Source organism: Mirounga angustirostris, unplaced genomic scaffold, assembly GCF_029215605.1.
Source record: "Mirounga angustirostris isolate CCGP_5_RB_7025 unplaced genomic scaffold, mMirAng1.0.hap1 SCAF_10, whole genome shotgun sequence".
Taxonomy (NCBI): Eukaryota; Metazoa; Chordata; class Mammalia; order Carnivora; family Phocidae; genus Mirounga; species Mirounga angustirostris.
This window is the reverse complement of record NW_026991718.1, coordinates 72,400,620-72,416,682: the sequence shown is the minus strand read 5'-3', so window position 1 is coordinate 72,416,682 and position 16,063 is coordinate 72,400,620. Positions and strand designations below refer to the sequence as shown.

Below are 16,063 nucleotides of genomic sequence, written 5' to 3'. Positions count from 1 at the left end.
AGGTGAGGCAGTGGATGTAGAAATGGAGAAGAAAGGGCATCTAGTAAATATAACCAACAAGACAAAGTTAGAAAGGGTAAGGGAGGAATTTACAGCAGTGAGGGAGAAGCATGGAGGTTTACACCCAGGTTCCTGGTTCTGGATTTGGGTGATTGGATGGTGACATTATCAAAGAAGATAAGGAACAGAGGAGAAAGAATAAGTTTTGTGGACTTCTGAGCGTATTTGAGTTCTGATTTGGATAGGTGATAATGAGGTTCAAGTGCAGATGTCCAAAAACACTTACATATGCAGATCTGGACCTCATTAAAGGTACACTCAGCCACTAAAGTGGTTAGATCCCGTAGTGTGCGGTAGAATGACTATGTACCTACTGAAGAGAGGACTGGGGATCAGCTCTTGGGACTCTCTTAACGAGCCAACAGATAACAGATTTAGTAAGATTAACAATCTGAGGATTTATAGTCTCAGGGAAACTGGGTGAGGGGTGCACCGGACAGGAGAAAAAGCTTAAAGAGGGATGTAGTCCATCAAGTTTACTGCAATAGAGATCAAATAAGAACTAAAAAGTGACCCTTGAACTTGGTCACATGGCTGTCACCTGTAGCCTTAAGAGGAGCACTTTCAGTGTACTAGTAGGGAGTTTAATTTAGCCTGTACTTGAAGTATGAATTGAAATACAGATGAGCGCTAGGCAGGGGTTCACGGGCAAGTTGTTTTTTGTTTTGTTTTGTTTTGTTTTTGTTTAGGTTTGGAAGCGTTGGAATTGGAACATGATCATGGTATGTCCAACAGAGAAGTGGCCAGTGAATGACGACACAGTTTCTAAAACGCCAGATGTAAAGAGTCCTGCTGGCGTCACAATGCCTCAACTATGCTTTTACCCTTTCAGCCATTTCTAGGGCGGGGGCCCTTCCACATAAAGTGCAGGCAAAAAGTGGAGGACAATCACCCCTCCATCAGATCTGTGAGTCACGTTTGTGACAGCAGGGAGTAGCGATGGGACTACTTGAATTAAATGAAGTGCCCAGTTTCCCGTGCATCTTGGAATTTAGTGACTGGGTGGTTCCATGCTGGAGGGAGCTAGGGAGACTCATTCACATTTTCCGACCCGGCACTCACACCCTCCATTCATCATTTTTCCTTTCCTTTTCCCTAACAGAGTTGAAACCAGGGACAAAGCTTTCTTCCTTCTCCCACCTCAGGTTGACCTTCCGCCCCCAAGCCCACCGCCGGCCCTTCTCCGACCACGTGACCCCCCCTCAGCCCCCGTGACTCGCCGCCTCCGACCCCTCCCCTCCGGCTACAGCCCGCTTTGCCCCGCCCCTCCATCCCACGTGACAGCCTCTTTCCTACCTGACTGGCTCCTCCCTTTCCCCCGGGCCGGACCCGGCCGCCGTCTCAGCTGCCCGACTCCAAAATGGCAGCCGCGCACAGCGCGCACCCGAGCGGCCGGACCTCCCTGACTCCCGGGCCAGCCCCCTGTCGCTCCCTGTCTCCCTCCTTCGGCCTTCACCTACACGCCTCCGGATTGGCCGCTAGGAATCCCGCCCCTCCAGAGCCCCGCCTGCTATTGGTCACGGTAGGCTGCCCTTCAGAGAGGCGTGCCCCCGCCGCCCCCCGCCCCGGGAGGTATTTTCCATTCCGGTGGGGGCTGGGGGGAGGGGGGAGGGGAAAGGGTGAAGGGGGGAGGCGGCCGGGGAAGGGGGTGGGGGCCTGGCGGGGGCATCCGGCAGAGCTGGGGTCCCCGGGCTCCGTCCAGAGGAAACGGGACTGCTCTCGATCGGGCAGTCGGAGGGGACGGGACGGGACTGGCGGGCGAGCGGGAGGACTCGCCCTCTCGGTGACTGCGACGTCCGGGCCCGTCCGCCTGGCCGCAGGTGCCCGTGGATGAGGCCGCCCCGCGCGCCCCGACCGGTGAGTGTCCTCGCGGCCCGCGCCCGGCCCGGCCAGCGCCCGTTCCCGGGCCCCCGCGCCGCCGTTAGTGGCCGCCTGCCGGGCCTCCAGTGTCCGCGCCCGGCGCAGTCCGCCTCCAGCCGGCGCCTCCACACCCGGGGCAGGGGCAGCGCCGGCCCTTGGGCCGGGAGGAGACGGCGGGCGGGGGACGGCGAGTCCGGGCCGCGAGCCCAGGGCAGACCGCGCTGCGCGTAGTGGGGGCTTGCGCTTAGTAGGCTCTCGATGCATTTCGGAGGAATTATTTTTCTGATTGGAGGGAGGTGGAGCGCCTAAGGGGAAGGGGGTCGTCCGGAGCCGGTAGGAGGGCGTTCGTGATAGGGGTCGGAGGGAGGCCACCGGAGACTGTGGGGGGCAGTTAACGCGCGCTGCGGGGAAGGGGCCAACCGGCCAAGTCACTTGGGATCTAAGGCTCCGTTCCGGGGGTCTTCAAGGTCGACGAGAAGCGGTCCACTGGGAGATGAGAGAACTGGGGAGCTTGGATGGGGAAGTGACCGGAGCACCTCCGGGGGTTTAACCCGAGGTGGAAAGGGATGCGCAGGCGGCCGCTGGAAGACCCTTCTGCAACTACTCGGACTCCTACGATTCTTTGGTGCTGGGCTTTGGGCATTCAAGTAGCCGAAGCGAACTGACTTTCTGGGAGAGGGAGTTGCATTTAAAGAAGGATGCTAAGAAGCAGTTTAAGTACACATGTCGGTTTGGTTCCGAACTTTGAAAGGCTGGGGGATTGGATTCACGAGGTGATTTTTGACATTTTATTTTGGCATTCCAACCAAGAGGAGGCTTGCTGCTGGAACTTGTCAGTTCTCCTTTATTTTAAAATGTATGTACATGTTTGATGGTGTTTTACCAGTTACTAGTTTTGCTGGAAGTGCTCATAACTGTACCTTTAAATTCTTGTAGCCGCCTCTACATCTGCTGAATATCCTTTCTTCAGGTCTTTCAGTCTATAGCTGTGGCTTACTTCTTCCTGACTTAACATTTAGAGTGGACTGACTGTGCTATTAGAATTTGCTACTTACTTTTAGTCTACAAGATTATTAAGTAATTCGCATGCTTTCTTTCCCTTGCTTTTAATTGTTTCTTTACAAGGTCAACTTTAAGTATTGTACTGGGAAGATGCTGGTAAGGTAGCAGCTCTATCTAGAAAGCAAGACTAAAATCAGGTTGAGCTTTCTAACAGTTGAATTATTAATGTCAGATGCTTAGTTTAATTTCAATAATTTGTATTTGCATAACACTCTTGAGACTGGGTTAGGAACACAGAAAATGCATACCAGGGTCAGGCGGTGGCAGTCCACAGATTCTACCTCTAGCACCCCTTTGAGGTTCTTCATGGCACTGAGAAGAGGAAGCTAAGAATTACACAGCTAGATCTTTTCCTCTTTTAAATATTTTCTTAATCATATGTATATTATCTTACTAATTCCTTACAATTTAAAAAAGGAAGGCCTCTTTTTTTTAGGGAGTACTTAAAACATACTTGAGAAAATTTGTAGATGATATGTTGCATTGTAATGTAATTCATCAGAGAAAAATGTTCTGCAAAAAAGTACTAATATTTTAATTTGGCACCTTTTTAGTTTTTCAATAACTGATGGATAATTACATTTTTTTCTCCCTATTGTCCTTGAATTTTACTATTTGTCCTTAGGGAGAATGTACTGACACACAAAATGGTAACCTAAATATTGAAACCTAACACCTTTTAGCATTATAACTTCTACATTATTCACCTTGAGACTCATCTATGGTAAACTAGTGGTCCTGAAGGCTTTCCCTTATCACCTTAGTTAAGAATGGGCAGTTTCCTCCTTTTGTAGAACCATGGAAAAATAATGTTTAATGCCTGCAAATTGATGATAATAACTAAATAGAATGAGAATGAGAAGCTTGGAAAAAAGATGTATGTACAAGAGTCACATTTGTTTTAGAGCTGGGAGAGTAGGCCATGGAGATGATTATTTTGCAGATCAGGAAACCAATGCCCAGCGCAGTGGAAGGGACTAAATTGCTAGTTAGTGACAGAGCCAGGATCGGTGGGCAGGTCTCTGGACTCTAGTCCAGGGTTTTTCTACATTATCACATTCACATTGTTTATTACCAAAGAGTTGCAGTGCCAACTATAAATGGTTTTTGGATTTTTTGTGATGTTGTTCACTTCTAAGGATGGGGAAGTTTGAGTTGACTACATTTATACATGAAATGATGTAAAACTGGATGAGCTTTTATTGAGAAGTTTTAAACAATATGCTTCATTGTTAGTGGAAGTGCTGATATTTCTCTCTCATTGGGAAGAGACAAACTGTCATGTCATCTAGATTAAAATATTAGATGAGCTTAGGGCAGGCTACTGTTCTGTCATTTTTATGCTAAAAATTAATTGCTTACAAGATCTTCAGAATCCAAAGGCTCCTGTACTTTCAAAGTAAATTATATGAAAATTATTATTCTCAGTAAGTGTGGGAGTTTTGTTATGTTAACATGGGTTATAGTACCTTTAAAAATAAGAGCGATAGAATTACATGATAATTATGAAAACATAATTTCTATCATAGTTGTAATAGAGACCAACTGACTTTATATCTCAGACACTTAATAAGATTATGATGTCTGGCAAGTGATTTAACCACTGTGTACTTTAGGTTTCCTCATCTGTAGAGTGAGGGTAATAAAAGTACCTACCTCATAGGAGAGTGGTGAGGATTCAAAGTGTTTCTTTCCTTAGCACACAGTAAGGGTGCAACAGATATTGGACACTATTCTTTATGGCTTGTTAGGTGTATACAGACACTTGTGTGCCCATTTGTTTCTCTGCTATTAATGAAGTCACTTTGAGGCTACAAAAAATTCCTAGATAAATACATGATCACATAATAGCCTGTCTTACCAGGCTCTTAGTGCAGATGATGCCTTCATGTTTGTTTGTTTTTTGGTTTCTCCTTCCTCGGCTCATCTTGGACTTTTAATTAGGTATGCATATCAAGTTAGAGCAAGTGAGTCTATTTTTCTCAATGTCATCTGGAGACCCTTGTTGCAATGACATTATTCTAGAATCAAAATGCCAGTAATTGATTTGCAGGTATCCTAGTGAAAATGCAGTGAGTTCCAAAGGCTTACTGGGTAAGCTTAGGTGAGGAAATCAGGAATTTATAAGATCTATTTTTCATTACAGTCCCTTTCTGTCAATGAAGCCATGAGAAAATCCTTGAACCTTGTTTTCTATTAAGTGAATGTTTTGATGACTTCATTCATTATACTGTTAGGTTTTAGTGATAAAATTTGTGTAATTCCAATTTTGTAACATTCTGTTCTTTTTACTTTGCTGTAACCCAGGTCTAATTAGTGTTACGCACATGTGGTTTAGCAAATGTTTTTTAAATGACCGTGGTGGACTTTTCCTGCATATTCTTTGGTTCTGCCTTATCAGGTTCTTCTATTGCTTTTATAACAGCTCTTTGGCTTGTAGTCCCCTTAACTTTGGTTCTCATGCACCTTTACCTACTGTCACAAACATTTACCTACTGTCACAACATGTAACTTCTGTCATACATGAGCATACTTTTTTATGCCTCTTTTTAAACATTAATTTCAATTATTTAAAAAATGTATATCACATATTTTTAATTGCCCTTATTTTTAGAGTTTCATTGAATTGAGTCCATTTTACAGGTTAGAGATTAAAATCAGAAACAAGAGTAGCTCAAAAGCATTTTTATTATGTTAGTAGTAGATTCGTGCTATTTTGTTTCAGATCTCAGGCAGGCATTCTTTTGGTAGGTACTTCAGGTGATAAATACATGGGTCATCCCTTTAATCTGAAGTAAGCATTACATGGAGCTATCAGAAGCTTTCAGGATCATATTTTTCTTCCACTGACACAGAATTTTAGTGTTTGAGAGTGACCAACTCCTAATCTTCTTTTGATTAACTATATTATAAGGATTATGAAATTATTACAATTTATTGGACATTTTTGGAATCATGAAATGCCTTTAGGAATTTTGTAGAACTTAGACATGCAGATCTTTTCTTTCAATCAATTACATAATCTAATTATGTGAATAAAATATTTAAGTATGGTTTCAAGAGGCATTAGAAATACCATGTTATAATAAAATATAACCAGTTATTACTCAATTATTCATTAAGTTGCAATTTTTTATATGTTTAAAAATAATTATGGTGTTGTGAATTGCCAGTTATTCATATTTAAAATTCATGGATACAAGGACTGAGTAGGTATGGACCATGCAAACTACTTTCTTAGCTTCAATGTAGATGTTAGAGAATGACTGAAGGAAAATATGAATCATTTTCCTTACTTAATAAATTATTTTTCTGAGTTAGCCAACTGTCTTACTTTTTAGTGGGTAATGGAGAGAGGGCTTTTGAATCTGGTAATCTTGACTGGTAACTGGCTGGACTGTTGATTCATGTTAATGTTGGGTAAATTTACATCTGAGTAGTTTAACTGAGAATTAGTTACCTGTCTTTATTGTACATATAGGTGAAAAATCCTAAGGAATGATTTGAGAGAGACCATAATCATAATGACACTTATTGCCAAGTACAGTAGAGTAGGTTTTTCTCTAAAAAGTCCATAAGCCTTTTGCTCATGTGATGTTAAACACCAAAATTAAATTTACCTTTGCTTTGATGAGATTTCATACAATAATCTTTTATCAAAGCTAGTAATAAGCAGTGAGGAAGGTAATTTTGAAAAAAAAGATTTTGAAATAGGCTTATTGCTCTGGGATTATCTTCAAATTACGACTTCCTTATTTTATTTGAAGACTTCTGTAATAGGAATAATATCCAGTCTTTCTATTCTGGGCAAGATTCTTCAGTTAGAGGTGGTAATCAAGTATTGATACACTGTATTTCAAGTAATTAAAAAGGACAGAAGCTTACTTAAATAATGTATATGTACTTAAAATGGAACATGAAAGGTAGAATGATGAAACAGGAATGATTTGGGAACTGAACTACAAGCCTTCATATATAGTGGGTAGTCAGATAAAGGGGAGTGAAGAATTGGAAGTTGGAAAAAAGAGAAATGTGGAGGAAAACCAGGATTTTATAAGAGTTTAGCCCTAACGTAGACCCTGGGTTCTGCAGATTAGTTTCTTTGTATAAGGAAAATAGGTGAAATATTCCAAAGCTGAAAAATAAACTTAACATTAAATAAAATATATTGGAAGAAGTCCAGGTATTTTTTTTAGGGGTTAAAATATGCACATAGCTAAAGGGGAGCTTATTTATTTTTTTTAAGAGTTTATTTATTTATTTCTGTATTTGTGTATTTATTTATTTGACAGAGAGAGAGAGACAGCGAGAGTGGGAACACAAGCAGGGGGAGTGGGAGAGGGAGAAGCAGGCTTCCCCGCTGAGCAGGGAGCCCGATGCGGGGCTCGATCCCAAGACCCTGGGATCATGACCTGAACCAAAGGCAGATGCTTAACGACTGAGCCACCCAGGCGCCCCCAAAGGAGAGCTTATTTATCTAATTATTTAGTCTTTGACTTTGGTTATTATTTTTTTTTTTTAAAGATTTTATTTATTTATCTGAGAGAGAGAATGGGAGACAGCATGAGAGGGGGAGGATCAGAGGGAGAAGCAGACTCCCCGCTGAGCAGGGAGCCCGATGTGGGACTTGATCCCAGGACTCTAGGATCATGACCTGAGCCGAAGGCAGTTGCTTAACCAACTGAGCCACCCAGGCGCCCCTGACTTTGGTTATTAACATGAGACAATAGTCCAGCCTCATTACCCTTCAGGTGATCAGTGCTGGGACCAATTTTATTTAACATTTTTTTTCTTTTTTATAAATGATTTATTTTTTAAAAGATTTTATTTATTTATTTGACAGAGAGAGAGAGATAGCAAGAGCAGGAACACAAGCAGGGGGAATGGGAGAGGGAGAAGAAGGCTTCCCGCTGAGCAGGGAGCCCGATGTGGGGCTCGATCCCAGGACTCTGGGATCATGACCTGAGCTGAAGGCAGACACTTAACGACTGAGCCACCCAGGCGCCCCTTTATAAATGATTTAAAAGACAGACAGGCAGTGAAAGTTGCCAGATTTGCAGCTGATTCTGTATGCTGTTCCAGGTAGTTGACAGCCAAGCCAACAAGGAGAAGCTACAGGAACATCCTTTGATGAGTTTCTGTGCAGATACTCCAAATTATATTTACAGGACCTGAGTTGTGACCCAGGAAGGGGATCCAGAAGTCATGGAGATAGCTTCTTTGAGGGCATTTATTGTGGTTGTTGCTGGGCCACAAAGTCCTGGAATGTGTTGAGAGTTGTTGGGCATAGTTCTGAAGACAAAAATGATGTATATGAAAATAATTATTAAAGAGATTACCCTTTTTTTGACTGTTTATTATGTTCCAGGCTAAGTGATTTGCAGTAATTTTTTTTCATTGAATTCTCTGAACAATTCTGAAAGGTAAGTGGCATTGTCCAATTTTCTCAAAAAAGGAAATTTGGCTCAGGGAGGTTAAGTGACTTTCCCAAGTTACCCAATATGTGATGGAGTCAGGACCAAGGCCCTCATCTTTTGATTGTTAATCCTAAATGTTTCCCAAGATATTAACAGACATCTTTTAAAACTTACAATAGTTTAATTTAGGGTTTATGAAATGCTGTTTTTCTCCTTTGCTGTGGCAGCTTTGGATGCCATTACCAGGAGAGATCATATCTATATATTTTGAGAGGATTTGGAGACATTCCTTAAATTCCTGATTTTTAAAGAAAGGTAAGGGATTTTTTGGTGTACAGTTTTACCCTAGAGATTGGAAAATAACACAGGCCATCCATAAAATGTTTCTCCTCTTCACTATGAAATGTTGAATCATTAATGCGCATTAATAAGGTAACATTAGTTAATAAGGAAAACCTTATTTGGTAGAAAAGACACCAGAATTAAGAGTCCAGATACCTGGATTCTTCCAGTGGTATGAAGTAAGTGGTATGAAAAACATTAGGATAGCATTGAAATAGGTGTAATATGCTTGCTCTGGGAATAGGGGAAGGCTTGAGATGTGTCTTGAGAGATGAGCAGGTGAAGAGGGATTGTGGAGTTCTAGGCAGAGGGAATAGCAGTATGTTAGATGAATAATTTTTAAAAAATGCAGTTTCCTCAGACGAGTTAAAATATAAGAAAGTATCTTAAATTTTACTTGGGTGAGCAGCCTCTGCTGTATATTGTTAACCTTAGAAATAAAACTGTCAGCTATTTTACCAGCAAAAATGGGTTTACCTGGAAATAGCAGAGAATTGCAATCCCGAATAAGCAAGCTATGGCAAAACCACAAGCAAGTCTAGAGAACAAAGGAGAGGACCTGTCTTTCATAGAGGAAAGGGAGAAAGTGGGAGGGCTGTTAGAAACAAAAAGTTCATTGGATTAAACTAGCAGTTGAGGGGTGCCTGGGTGGCTCAGTCATTAAGCATCTGCCTTTGGCTCAGGTCATCATCCCAGGGTTCTGGGATCGAGCCCGCATCGGGCTTGCTGCTCAGCGGGAAGCCTGCTTCTCCCTCTCCCACTCCCCCTGCTTGTGTTCCCTCTCTTGCTGTGTCTCTCTCTGTCAAATAAATAAAATCTTAAAAAAACAAAACAACAACAAAAAAACTACATTGGCTGAGTTGTGACAGTCTCTCATTGGCTGGGCTGTTGCCCCTCCTGCTGGGATAGTAAAGTAGTAGCTAAAGGAGTGCTAACTTGCAAGGTACCTCCCTTCCTGTTGGGTCTGCAATTGACAAAAGTGATAGAAGTGATAGGGCGTGAGAGCTCCCCCTGCTGGCCTCCTGGCTCCATTCTAAATGAGGTTTCCTTGTTTCCTTTTAATTTTCACAGTATAAACTGCCACCCCCCCACACACCCTTGATATTTGCTGATTTTGGAATCCCAAAAAATGAGGTTGCAAGAATCACGTAAGTATATGTGAAAGTACTTCATAAGATTTTAGGTGCTCTACCAGGAAGTGATAGAGGAATACTGATGTTCTTGTAAAGGGTGGACAAAGAGGGTGTTAGAAGACTTAGGTAGTAGCAGGGGAAGGAAAGTACAAGAGGAGAAACAGCAGAAATGGGAAAGGGAGGTGTTAAAGATGAAGGAAAAGGATAGATGTGAAGAAATTCGAATTATAGTTCTCTTTGTGCCTGTCAATCAAAAGGAGGGTAGTAAGTCTGTAACTGAAGACTTCTAACATTAATTTACGGTAAGGAAGAAGCTCAGCAAGCAGTTGAAATATTTTACTCACTTTTCCATTTAGTCTATGCTGACCATGTTAATAAGAATATGACAATAAGCTAACAGAGTTGGCTATATCTTCTGATGGTTCACTCATCACTTCTGTACAGGTTTAGCTAATGGCTTTAAATAGTATAAGGGTGATCATAAAAATAAAGCAAGCTGGACTGAGTTTCTATTTGTCCTAGATTATTAAAAATGAAAGGGTATATTGTGTTTAAGGAGAAAGGTGAAGTTTGATCTGTCAAAATGAGTACAAAAGAAAATTAGGAAATCAGACTAGAATCAAGGTAGAATGGGAACAAGTTGTTAATGGTCTCATATGCCATACAAGGAGTTTAGGTTTTTATTTTGTTTTGTAGGTGGGGAAGTGACACAGTTTGTTGTTGTAGAAAACTGGTTATAGCAGTAATAAAGAGAATAGTCTGGAGGAATAGAGATTGGAGATACTTATTCACCAAGTAATACGTATGGCAGAGTAAGTGAATGAGGCATTCTCTCTGGCCTCCGATAGGATAGATCACAGGCAGGGATGCCATTTAAGGTTTGCCCTAGTTCAGGAAAGAGATTTTGGTGGTCTGAATTAAGGAATTTGTAGTGGGGATAGAAACAAGAGCACTGATATCACAGATATATAGGAGTTTAAACCCTCCGGACTTGGTTAGTGTTTGAGGTGATAGAGGCTGAGGATGTCTAAGGTTCCTGACTTGGCAGTTGAATAATATGTGCAAGTTTGAGAGAGGGGGAATACTGGATTTGTTTCTAGGTAAGTAGTTAACACTTTTTAGGTAAGTAATAACATGACCAAAACATCAGCTGTAAATATGGGTCTAGCTCAGAAGTGTGGACAGGTTTATAGATAGGATTTGAAAGGCAAAAAGTTTATAGAGTTGAAACTTGTGAAATTAAGTGGGTAATGACCATAATTCCTAAATAATAATGTATGCAGAACAAAAAGTAACTGCCAATACTGGCACTTAGTTCAAGAGTATAGACATTTTTTTAATATTTGCCTTTTGCCCCCCTCAACTCAACCTCCCCCCCCCCCCACCACCACCTAACCTTACAAAGAGTATGTAGAAACATTTGCTGCCAGAAATATTTTAGTGTCCTTGGAACAGTGTACCATAGTACATTCATAACAAATGTACTTTCTTATTCCTCACTGAAACTCTCTTTGGAATCTTGTTTGTTTCCTTGGGCTGGTGAGGTAGTCTGAACAGATACTGAAGCCTGAAGGGTTTTTTCACCTTCTTGAAAATCTAGTCCAGAGCAGTCCAATCAACCATCTCTGCCTCTCTTTCTCTCCTACCCTTTAGCATTATAGAGCTTAAGGCTCTGACAAATAGAATGCATTCCAAGACGGAATATCTCAAGAGAAAGAACCTTGAAGAGAACTGTAATCTTTTCAGTTCGCTTCCAAAGGTTCTACTCTCTAAGCCAGGGGATGGAGTTGGTGAGTCATGAGGAGGAGGTGTCCAAACTCAGTAAAATAAATAGCCTGTCTATTAGGAGGATCTTCAAGTGCTGAGGGAATTTGGAAAAAATCTGAGGTGGTTTAGCACTTAGTGGAAAAGATGAGTTTTTGGTTCAGTTTTAAAGGAGGTAGAAAGTCAAGGCTGTGCAGCAAACAGTAAGAATACCACTATTAAGAGGTCGAGAAAACTACTAAGGAAGTAGAACAGTAAGAAAAAAAGAAAAGGAACTGGTCAACAGGATTCCTTATCTCAAATGCATAGTTTAAGTTAGAATTAATGAGAAAATAGAGTAGTTAGAGGATCAAAGACTAAAATTTGGAACTGGAAGTCCATGAAGGACATAAGTAGAAATTTGAACACAAACAGAGGACTATAGTAACCATAATTGAAATAGCAATTAAGCATCTATGAAAAATGACAACTGTTATATACAGTTTATGATGTATGTGGCACTGATTAATTTATGAACTACCTAAATCTCTTATATTTTCCCTTTTTGTTATTATGTGTGTGCTTCTTGTAGTAACAGTGGTTCTCAGACTTGCTGGGGCATAAAATTTATATGAAGCTCTTGTTTAAAATATAGATGCATCCATGTTACATGTAACAGTAGTTAGTTCCTTTTAGTTGCTGAGTAGCATTCCGTTGTATGGATATACTATAATTTAACTATTATTACTGTAGGAAAGGGTTGTTTCTGGTCTTCAGCTGCTAGGACTAATGCTCCTATGTACAAGGCTTTTGTGACATGAATATTCCTTACTTGTGGGTGACTACCTAGAAGTCGAATTGCTGGGTTATAGGATGGGTGTATGTTTAACATTATGAGAAACTGACAGAACAGTTTCCAAGGTGGGTTTACCATTTTATACTCCCACTAACAATGTCCCCTCTTCATTTCTTTTATAAAAGAGTTTGGGTACAATTGATGGTCTTCCTTAAATGTTTGATAGAATTCACCAATGAAGCTATCTGAGCCTGAAGAGTTGTGTGTCTTGTTTTTTGTGGAAAGGTTCTTAATTAAGGATTCAGTTTTTAAATGAATAGATGTAAGACTATTCTACTTCTTTTTATTCCTGTTTTGGTAATTTGTGTCTTGAGGCATTTGTCCATTTCACCTTTCCTTTCATGATTAGTCCAGTTAGGGCTTATCAATTTTATCAGTCCTTTCAAAAATCAACTTTTGGTTTTGTTGATTTTCTCTGTGGTTTATCTGTTTTCTAGTTCATGAGTTGAGCTTTCATTAATTCCTTACCTTCGCCTTACTTTGTTATACTTTTTCTAGCTTTTAAGGTGAAAGTTTAGATCATTGAATTAATACTTTATTTAAAAAGTTATCAACTTTTAAAGTCATAAATTTTCATTATTTTATTCAAAATATTTTCTTTTTTCACTTGTAATTTTTTTCTTTGACCTATGGATTGTTCTGAAGTGTTGTCAAATAATTTCCAGGGGGTGCCTGGGTGGCTCAGATGGTTGAGTGTCTGCCTTCGGCTCAGATCATGATCCCAGGGTCCTGGAATCGAGCCCCACATCGGGTTCAGTGGGAAGCCTGCTTCTCCCTCTCCCTCTGCCTCTCCCCCTGCTCATGCTCTTTCTCTCTCTCTGTATCTCTGTGTCTCAAATGAATAAATAAAATCTTTTAAAAAAATTTATTAAAAAAAATAATTCCCAAATATTTGGAATTTTCCAGGTATTTTGTTACTGTGTTTTCATTTAATGCCATTTTGGTCAGAGAACATATTCTTAATAATTTCAGTTCATTTAAACCTTTTGATTGGCTTATGTCCCAACATATGGTATATCTTGGTTAATGTTCAGTGTGTACTTGAGAAGACTGTATTTTCTCTTACTGGGTGCTGTGTTCCGTAAATGTCAGTTAGCTTGGCCTTTGTATATCTTCTTATATTTTTACCAATTTGCTATTTACTTGTTCTATTGTGAAAAGAGTTGAAGTTTTCACCTACAAGTTTAGATTTATCTGTTTCTCCTTTCAGTTCCTTCAGATTTGTTTCATGTTCTAAGCATTGTTACATGTGTTACAGCACATTTAGGATTAAGTCTTGTTGATGAATTGACCACTCTGTCATCATGAAATACCTTTTTTATTGCTGGTAATTTCTCTTATTCCGAAGTCTCTGTGTCTGATACTAAAATTTCTTTTGATTAATATTTGCATGCTGTATCTTTTTCCATCCACTTACTTTTAACCTCTTTATGTCATTTATATTTAATTTTTTTTTTTTTTTTTTTTGGTATACAGCATGTAGTTGGGTCTTGCTTTTTTATCCAGTCTACATCTTTATAAATTTGGTATGTTTAGACTTGAGTTGGCAAAACTATGGCTGGCAGACCAAATCTGGCCTGCCACCTGTTTATGTGAATGTTTTATTGGGACACAGTCATGCCCATTCATTTACATACTATCTATGGCTGCTTTTATGCTATGATGTCAAGGTTTAGTAGTTGGGATAGAGACCATATACTCCTTAAAGCCCAAAACATTTTCCGGTTCTTTACAGAAAAAGTTTGCCAACCACTAGTTTAGACCATTTACATTTAATACAGTTATTGATATGGTTGGATTAAAATGTACTGTCTTATCATTTGTTTACTGTTTTTTCTTTTTTCATTGGTTTTCTATCTGCTTTTGGATGGGTTATTTTTAATAACAGTCTGCCCTCAAATAATATGCCACTTCATGTGTAATGCAAAAATCTTACATAATGATATACTCCCAATTCCTCTAATCTTTTGGGCATTTTTTTTTTTTGTCATATATTTTGATTTTATGTGGGCTTTAAACCCCATTGCTAGTTTTTGCTTTTGTTAGGCACTTACTTTTTAGAGCAATTAAAAATGAGAAAAATGGGGACACCTGGGTGGCTCAGTCAGTTAAGCTCCTGCCTTTGGCTCAGGTCATAATCCTAGGGTCCTGGGATAGAGCCGCAAGTTGGACTCCCTGCTCAGCGGGGAGTCTGCTTCTCCCTCTCCCTCTGCCCACCGCCCCCCCCCCCCCCGCCCGGCTTGTGCGCCCTCTCTCTCTCTCTCTCAAATAAATAAAATCTTTTAAAAAATGAGAAAAATGTCTTTAATATTTACCTTCATTTTAACCATTTCTTTAGATATTTATTTCTTTGTGTAGATCCAACTTTGTGTCAGGTATCCTATTCCTTTTGTTTGAAAACTTCCTTTTACATTTCATATAATGCAGCCTCCCCCACCCCCTTATTTTGCTTTCAATTTTGAAAGCTATTGTTAGTGGATGTAGAATTCTAGGTTTTCAGGGTTTTTCCCCTCCTTTTAGCACTTTTAAAGTATTTCTTTTTCTTTTTTCTTTTTTTTTTTTTTTACTATTTTAGTTGCATAACTTCTGACAGGAATTCTGCGGTGATTTTTATATTTGTTTTCCTATATGTAATATGCCTTTACCCTTTGGTTGCTCCTGAGATTTTTCTCTCTCTGACTGGATTTCAACAACTTTGATATAATACTCCTTGGTGTGGTTTCATTTGTGTTTATTCTTAGGGCTTATTGAGCTTCTTAGATCTGTGGGTGTATTGTTTTCATCATATTTGTAAAATTTTTAGCCATCTCTCTTCAAAATTTTAAATTCCCAAGTGTTTCTTTTCTCCTCAGACTTTAGTCCTACATGGGTTTTTTGGCAGGTCACTGAAGCTCTGTCCATTTTTCTTCCGGTCCTTTTTTCTTTTCCTTCAGTTTGAAAAGTTTCTGTTGCCCTGTCTTCAAGTACACTGATTTTCTTTTTAAGTATCCTTTATCTGATATGCTATTATTTCTATCCAGTTAATTATTTATATCAGATATACTTTTTTATTGTTCTAGAATTACCACTGTTTTTCTAAAAAATAATTTCCATTTCTCTGTTGAAATTTTTATCTTTTCTTATGTTCATGTTTTTCATTAAGCCTGTAAATTTTTTTCTAAATACTGTTTTAAAGTCCTTATATTAAAAGTTCTCAGGGCACCTGGGTGGCTCAGTCGGTTAGGTTAGGCATCCGACTCTTGATTTTGGCTCAGGTCATGGTCTCTGGGTCATGGGATCGAGCCCCTCATTGGGCTCCGCACTCAATAAAGGGTCTGCTTGAGATTCTGTCTCTCTCTGTCCCTCCCCCCACTCACGCACACACATTCTCCCCCCAACCCCTCAAATAAATCTTTAAAAAAATAAAAAGTAAAGCCTTTATATTAAAAGTTCTCCTAATTCCTACCACTTCTAGATCCTGATTATAAGTTACTATTTCTTATTTTTTCCTATGTCTGGTAATTTTTTATGGAGTTATGTTGAGTGTCTTGATTTTTTTTTTTTCTTTCTTGAGTATTGAGTTTTGTTCTGGCAGGCAGTTAATTTATTTG

General features: G+C 39.8%; 1 protein-coding gene and 1 long non-coding RNA gene across 8 annotated transcripts in view; one reads left to right on the top strand and one right to left on the bottom strand.

Annotated features, from left to right (window-relative positions):
- LOC123851348 (uncharacterized) overlaps positions 1-1,485 on the bottom strand; it is a 52,870-nt gene extending 51,385 nt beyond the window's left edge. Inside the window, exon 1 of the long non-coding RNA XR_006792551.2 lies at positions 1,357-1,485. This is a non-coding gene — a long non-coding RNA (uncharacterized LOC123851348). The remainder of the gene's footprint in view (positions 1-1,356) is intronic.
- SOCS5 (suppressor of cytokine signaling 5) overlaps positions 1,447-16,063 on the top strand; it is a 101,268-nt gene continuing 86,651 nt past the window's right edge. For 2 of the 7 annotated variants that reach the window (XR_010405707.1, XR_010405706.1), the window contains exon 1: positions 1,672-1,917. The gene's annotated coding sequence lies outside the window, so the exon portion shown is untranslated. Of the gene's footprint in view, positions 1,583-1,671; positions 1,918-2,387; positions 2,777-8,626; positions 8,715-9,812; positions 9,890-16,063 lie in introns of those variants that run through there. The other 5 variants (XM_045885058.2, XM_064572524.1, XM_045885059.2 and 2 more) reach the window with 5 other exon arrangements.